Source organism: Scardinius erythrophthalmus (genome assembly GCF_964197995.2).
Source record: "Scardinius erythrophthalmus genome assembly, chromosome: 3".
NCBI classification, from domain to species: Eukaryota; Metazoa; Chordata; class Actinopteri; order Cypriniformes; family Leuciscidae; genus Scardinius; species Scardinius erythrophthalmus.
In genome coordinates, this window is record NC_138223.1 from 46,877,860 (window position 1) to 46,886,009 (window position 8,150).

Consider the following 8,150-nt stretch of genomic DNA (forward strand, 5'->3'; position numbering starts at 1 on the left):
ACTCAAGCACCATCCTGTGAGATGCAGGTTTGCTTTCTGTATGTAAGAAAGCTGGCCGCGAGCTCGGAGAAGACAGCAGAAAAAATATTTTCTGCCGCCAGAGCCGGATTTGAACACGGTTCTCCAGTAAAATTCTGCCACTGAGCCACAGGGGCACACATGAGCTTCCAGTTGGTGCGAGCATATGACCGAGCGTCGTGTTTCGGCATTTGTTTGCAGGCGCGCGTGTATTAAAACAGGCCCGTTTACTGCAGCATTAGTATTTCCAGCCGCCTAACTTAGAGGGGACTGAGAAATATGTATCCCTTGAGATGCGGGTTTGCTTTCTGTATGTAAGAAAGCTGGCCGCGAGCTCGGAGAAGCAAGCAGAAAATTTTTTTTTTTTTTTTTTTTTTTCTGCTGCCAGAGCCGGATTCGAACACGGGTCTCTGGTGCGGAAGCCTAATGTTCTGCCACTGAGCCACAGGGGCACACATGAGCTTCCGGTCAGTGCAAGCATATGACCGAGCGTCGTGTTTCGTTTCGGCGTTTGTTTGCAGGCGCGCGTGTATTAAAACAGGCCCGTTTACTGCAGTATTAGTATTTCCAGCCGCCTGAACTTAGAGGGGACTGAGAAATCTGTATCCCGTGAGATGCGGGTTTGCTTTCTGTATGTAAGAAAGCTGGCCGCGAGCTCGAGAGAAGCAAGCAGAAAAAAGTTTTTCTGCTGCCAGAGCCGGATTCGAACACGGGTCTCTGGTGCGGAAGTCTAATGTTCTGCCACTGAGCCACAGGGGCACACATGAGCTTCCAGTCAGTGCGAGCATATGACCGAGCGTTTGTTTGCAGGCGCGCGTGTATTACAACAGGCTCGTTTACTGCAATAATAGTATTTCCAGCCGCCTGAACTTAGAGGGGACTGAGAAATATGCGAGGATTGGAGGGAGTCCGGCCTAAGCGGGACGTAAACACTCTCTCTTCCTCCTTTCGCCGGTGCTCGTGACGTCCGCTCTGATATCCCTTGAGAACGGCGCAGTTGCGCGGCTCGAACAAAGGGAGAGAGAGCGGGAAGATGTCATTATGTGCTGTGACATCGTTTGTTTGCAGGCGTGCGTGTATAACAGGCTCGTTTACTGCAATATAGATATTTCTAGTCGCCTGAGCTAGGAGGGGACTGAGAAATGTGTGAGAAACGGAGGTGGCCGGAGAGTGACGCGCGCGACCGAGACGCGGGGTAGCTTTCTTATAACGTAAAGGAAGCCAGCCCGTGACCGTCTACTTCTGACATCCCTTGTGAGCGGCGCCTTGCGCGGCTCGAACAGAGGGGGAGAGGGCGTGCGTCATCCGGGGGGGGTAGCTTCCTTGTAACGTAAAGGAAGCTATAGCCCGTGACCGTCCGTTCTGACATCCCTTGTGAGCGGCGCCGTTTGCGCGGCTTGACAGAGGGGAGTAACCAGCTGGTCTGCTTCATCCCCTGAGGCGACGGCAGTGCGGGCAGAGGCCGGCCGCTGCGCGTCGGTGAAGGGCGGGGGAGAAGGAGAGAGCGAGGCTCGCGGGAGGGGCTCCGGCGAGCGCTCAGCTATAACCACCGGCTCGGAAGGCCTTTGAGAGCGGCGTTTTTTCTTACGCGGCCCGGAAGAGGCAGCCGGAGAAGGTGGAGGATCGTGAAACATGGCGAGTCGAGCCCGCAGGGTCGACATCGGCAAGTCCTCACACTGTTCGCAGCCGCCCGTGAAGGGCGCGGGCTGCGTGGTCGAAACCCAGGCAGAGAGCGCAGATCACGTGGCGGTCTCCGTCGCTGAGCGCGGCTCTGCACGAGCCACAGGATGAGCGAGGCATTTGCAACAACGCCTCGCGCTCTTTTAGATGCAAAGTGTGTCGCGGGGCGAACACACAAACACATACAACACAGAGCAGTAAAAGGATATATTCGCCGGATAGCGAAGCAGGCAGGGAAAGCTGAAGGCGGCGAAGGCGGCCGGCGTCCTCAGGCTGAGATCCTCGGCGTGCTGGTCGCTTGATTCGACGGCGGCTTCCTCAGAGAGCAGCGATGCGTAGAGCTTCGCTGAAAAGACAGAAATCAGAGAAGCAGCCTCCGAGCCCTGTTTATATACGCTAAGCCACACCCCTTTTCGCGGGCTGTGACGCATTAAGCGCGCCAAGCGCGCTCATTGGTCGTGACGTCACGCCAAGGGCTCAGCGGTAGGCTGCTGCAGTTGCCGCAGGGCAGCCAATGGGCACGCTAGTAAGCTTGCCCTAGGTCTGCAGGCTGCCGCACTGCGTTGACAAGATTATAAAAATTAAGGATAATTTTTGGCTTCAGTATCTCGAGAAAGAAAGGCTTTCCCGTAGCGTAAGCAACTACGCAATACGAGAGAACCTCTCGTAAGAGAACTGAGACACACATTAATTGAAATTGAGTAACAAAATCAAGCTAGATACCAAACGATCCAACCTAGGGAAAGAGCTAGCAGCTAACGTAAACACGTTGGAAGCACTTTTGTCAAACTCCACAAGCTAGCCACCACTCCGACCAAATAAACTGTATAAATCATGACTCGTCTCGATAATAATGCGTTTACTAGCTGCTAATTAAACCACAGCAGGTCTGTAAACAGATTCCAATGTCCTACCCACCCTGAAGCTAGCTGATGTCCATCGTCTCAGGGCACATTGTTGATACAGAGGGAGATCACTTTTTTTTTTTTTTACGTTTCTTCATTCGGATCCATTTGCGATCCATTCCATTCTGAATAAACAAACAACGCAGTTTACATGCTTCATCCTTGTTGCATTATTCATTAAGATAATAATTAATAAATGCACGCACAATTATCCGTTAACTTGATAAATGTTGCAGATATGTTTTATGCACAAACAAATGCCTTTCAACGTGCACAATTCAGAAGTAAATGAATGTGCAGCAATTTGTACAAATAGAGAGTCTGTAAGCCTACACTCTTAAAACGGATGTGTTAAAAACAACACAACCTGTGTTATATCTTAACACACCTGTGTGTCTAGTTAAGGACAACACATTTTGTGTTACTTTTAACTCAACCAGTGTGTTATTGTTCTTAACACAGTGAGTGTGTTAAAATATTTAACACACTAATGTGTCATAAATCACACAATTTGTGTCATAGATGTGCTATTTGTGACCAATTAAAACACTCTTAAAATGAATGTGTTAAAACAACACAACCTGTGTTATATCTTAACACACGACACCTGTGTGTCTAGTTAAGGACAACACATTTTGTGTGACTTTTAACTCAATCAGTGTGTTATTGTTCTTAACACAGAAGTGTGTTAAAACCTTTTAAACACTAATGTGTTATAGTTACACAACTTGTGTCAGATATGTGTCACATGTGACTGTAGTCGGTGTGTATTTGCCAGAGTTACTTCCTGTGTTTTTACAACTGAGTGTTTGGACGAACACTGAAACGTATTGTTAACTTGTGTTTATGGAGTCCAGTGACGTTTAATAAAGAGTTTGTTTGAACATTTGGATGGTTTAGACATCATGAATCTACATAGACAAGCTCTTATTGAGAATTAACTGAGGTTTAGATGTTGATGTGTCATTGAATGTTTTATTTGAAGTCACCAGAATCGTGATTAATGGCTCCTTTATTTGAGCTCTTGACCCTTTACTCTTCTTTTAGTTGTTCTCTGGCTGCTTTAACTGTATTTTAATAAAATACATTTATTATGGCAAGAGATAATATGATCAGATGTTTCTTGATGATGTCATAATGAACAAGTGCAGCTCTGATCAAGTTTATGAGTATATGGATGGTGCGCTTTTAATTTATTTATGTGCTGTTATTTATAGCAAACATGTGACACTACATCATGCTATCCATCATATTAAAAATTGTTTTCCAAAAATTGTAATCTGCAGCAGAAACTAGTCAAACACAGACATCAAGAATCAGCGTATGAATCTCAACAATGATGACAAACGAAAAGCTTCATGCCGCAATGCATGCTGGGAGTCATGGATGAGATTTGTACTATGGTGGCACCCAGCATGCATTGCGGCATGAAGCTTTTCATTTGTCACCATTGTTGAGATTCATGTGCTGATTCTTGATGTCTGTTTGATACCATAGTCTGTAAAGTCCTGTACGAATGGTATTTAAAAAAATTTGAAGCTATATGTAATATGATAATTTTTTTAATAGTCATCTTTTAAAGTACATCAATCTTTCAAATATTAAACTCTTGCTTAGCTTAACAATTTAACATGTTCATGGTGATAATATTATTATCTGAGCATGTTTTTCTCATGATTATTTCTGCTGTTTCAAATGTGTTAAAATAAACACACATTTACAGCAATCAGAGAAAACTAATGTTAAAGAGTCAAGGGTCAAGAGCCCAAATAAAGCTGACACTAATCACGATTCTGGTGACTTTAAATGAAACATTCAATGAATCGTCAACACCAAAACCTGTTAATTCTCAACAAGAGCTTCTGTAGAGTCTGACAGAAATAAAGTTAATGTAGTTATTAATAACAAGTGAAAGCAGCATTTGAAAAAGACATTGAAAAAGAGGCATGATGTGATTGGCTGCAAAAAACACCCATTAATCTTTAAGGTTTCATGAATTAAGATTGAATTTATTTATTTGAATGTATTGTTTTATATATTTTAGAGCATTTTATGGGATACCATATAAAATATACCTATAATTTTTTTCATAAACACAAACTCTCCTCCACCCAGTGCTATTCTATCCAGAGTTACATTTTAACACACATTGTGTGTTAAAAATATACACAACATGTGTCAAAATACCATCAACACATGCTGTGTGTTGTTTTTTAACACATCTCTTTTAAGAGTGTGCTATACGTGTTGTAGCCATTAAATAAGCTCATTTAGTTTCATTAAAATATTATTATTTTTTATTATTATTATTTTCATCTATGTTGAATATAAAAAAGTTAACAGCATGAGTAAGATAGGATGCGCAATATATCGAGAGATATGGAGCGGGTCAGACATGATTTTGACCACTTAATTAAGATTTGCATTGTAGAAAGCCTTTCTTTAAGGTGAATTTCGTTTTGTATAAATTGTATCTTAATTTTAATATTTTTTTCATCAACCAATTGCCTGTATTTAATAAGCAAATATAGCAGACATTATAATTATGGAGGCGTCCGCACGTCCTAACTTAACCGAAATTCAGTGTATGCCTTACAGACATGAGAAATATAGAAAGCTTGAAATGTCTTTAAACGAAACAATTCAAAACGAAAAGAAATAGGCTACTCTCTGATTATGTAATGATGTGCATTTCTCTCTATAGGCGCGTTCACTACGGAGATGGCGATCGTCAACTTAAAGGGTTAGTTCACCCAAAAATGAAAATTCTGTCAGTAATTACTCACCCTCATGTTGTTCCAACCGCGTAAGACCTTCGTTCATCTTCGGAACACAAATTAAGATATTTTTGATGAAATCTGAGCCATATCTGAATCCTCCATAGGCTGCTATTGTGTCCGAAACTTGCTGGCCCAGAAAAGTTATTAAAGAGATCGTTAATATAGTCCAAGTGACTACAGTGGCTCAATCTTATGTATATCAAGCGACGAGAATACTTTTTGTGCGCAAAAACAAACAAAAATAACGACTTTATTCCACTATTCATTTCCTTCTCTCTGGACCTCTAGTTGGTTTGCGTAGTGTTTTTGCGCAGCGCGTCCGTGTTACACGTCACCACGTAGGCTCACTATTGGCCGACGCCAGTCATGTGTGTGATGCGTGATGACGTGCAACACAGACGCGCAGCGCAAAAACACTACGAGGCCCAGAGAGAAGGAAATGAAAAGTGGAATAAAGTCGTTATTTTTGTTTGTTTTTGCGCACAAAAAGTATTCTCGTCGCTTGATATACTTAAGATTGAGTCACTGTAGTCACTTGGACTATATTAACGATCTCTTTAATAACTTTTCTGGGCCAGCAAGTTTCGGACACAATAGCAGCCTATGGAGGATTCAGATATGGCTCAGATTTCATCAAAAATATCTTAATTTGTGTTCCGAAGATGAACGAAGGTCTTACGCGGTTGGAACAACATGAGGGTGAGTAATTACTGACAGAATTTTTCATTTTTGGGTGAACTAACCCTTTAATCTTTGCAGGTGACACTGTTTAATAAAAAAATCAATGCATGCACGTCACCGGATTTACAAATGCACATCTTGCTTGTTGCACGCACACATATTATGTAGGTTATTACGAAATAACGAGATATTATGTTGAAATAATTAGGCTAATTATTAATTATCATTATTAATAATAAATCTATAAGAATATTTGATTGAATGCTGAATGTTGCTTGTTCAATTGAATAAAATTAATACTTTAATTGTGATAATTAAAATAATTGAATATATAAGTGGCCTATGTTTGCTCATTTATTAATACTATTTGTATATAATATATCTAGCACCCCCTCAGCACCTGCGTTAAAAAATTATCTGGCGCCGCCCCTGGTTATAACGGTCCACGTATTAAAAAAAATGGTCAGGTTTAAATCAGGCTTGGGTTCATAATTACAGTTAATGTGTCGGGCCGGGCGTGTGGTGGTAGTCAGATACCCATGCCATTAAAATGACTCATTTTCATTTTTCCATGCCGGTGACGTCATCGGAATTGCCAGCGTTCTTATACTAACAAACGCAATTTTTGTGTTGCTTAAAAAAACAGCTATATTGATATTTTTTTATTCAAATTTTTTGTGTAATTTACTTTTAATTGTCATAAACAACACGTTATCAACGTTGATTATTTCAGTTCAGTTCATCTTTAACTAAGACGAGTTGATACATACCTCTCTCGTCTCAGTGCGTGCACTCAATCACTCTGGCACGCGGCGACACTTTGATAGCACTTAGCTTAGCCCAGTTCATTCATTAGGGACCAAATCTCTGTTTCCTTTACATTTTTAAAGTAGTGTTAAACCTACTCAGGAAGTGGTTTCATTTGGCCTTCGACAAGAACAAAGACATGAAGTCAACTTAAAAACCTCTGACTCATAGTTTGTGTATTGTATATTCAACCATGTTATCTGCAGCAATCCAACAAGAGGAATCTGTGAGCACTCAAATAAACTCAAACACCCTTAAACAGGCCAAACTGGACCTTTGTATTGATGATGCAGAAACAGCAGAAAGTGCCTGAACCTGATATTTCTGTTCCTCTCTGATCACTTCAGTCTGATAAACCCGCTCTCTGCTGCCCCTGCTGGACTGGAGCAAATATAGCCATAGTGCAATAAACAGATACACAAGAATGAAATTTGACATAAAAACAAAAAGACAGTTTACTAAAATAATAATGATCATTTTAACTTCAATTTCAAGTGAAAGCAATACAACTCAAAAGCAGTTTCACAGACACTCAATAGAATAATAGTAATGAACACATCAGAGGTTTGGTGTCTCAGATCACCCTAATTCACATCGTGAGAAACTGGCAGAGGTGTAAAATACTTGAGTAATTTTACTTGATTACTGTACTTAAGTATTATTTTGGGGGATTTTTACTTTACTTGAGTACAATTAAAAATCAGTACTTTTACTTTTACTTAATTACATTTTTTAAGAAAAAAAAGTACTTTTTACTCCTTACAATTTTATTTACAGTCAAAAAGTACTTCTTTTTTGGAGATCACTTCATTCTATTTTTCCTTGCTATTACCAAACCAATTGAATTGCGCTGATGCCTAGTTTAATTAAGTTTAGTGTCTAGTCTAATTTAATGAGATTTGTTTTCACATTTCACCAAATTGGTCAGACATATTCATTGGTCCTTTGGAAGTGACGTCATGTCGCATCTATTACCACAATGCACAGCACCTTGACCTAGAAATTAGAGAAATTATAACAGTCATTCTCAGGGGGACAATCCAGCAGCCGAAGAGCATACCACCCCCGGGGGCCGCCATTGGCTAACAAGCCATCACCTGCTGTTAGCATTCCATTGACTTCCATTCATTTTGGTAGGAGTGTAACAGTTCACAAAATTCACGGTTCGGTTCGATACGATACACTTGTGTCACGGTTCGGTTCGGTACGGTTCGATACAGCAAAAAGAAAGAAATGCCAGAGAAATTTCCTTGATTCAATTTTTTTTTTTTTTTTTATT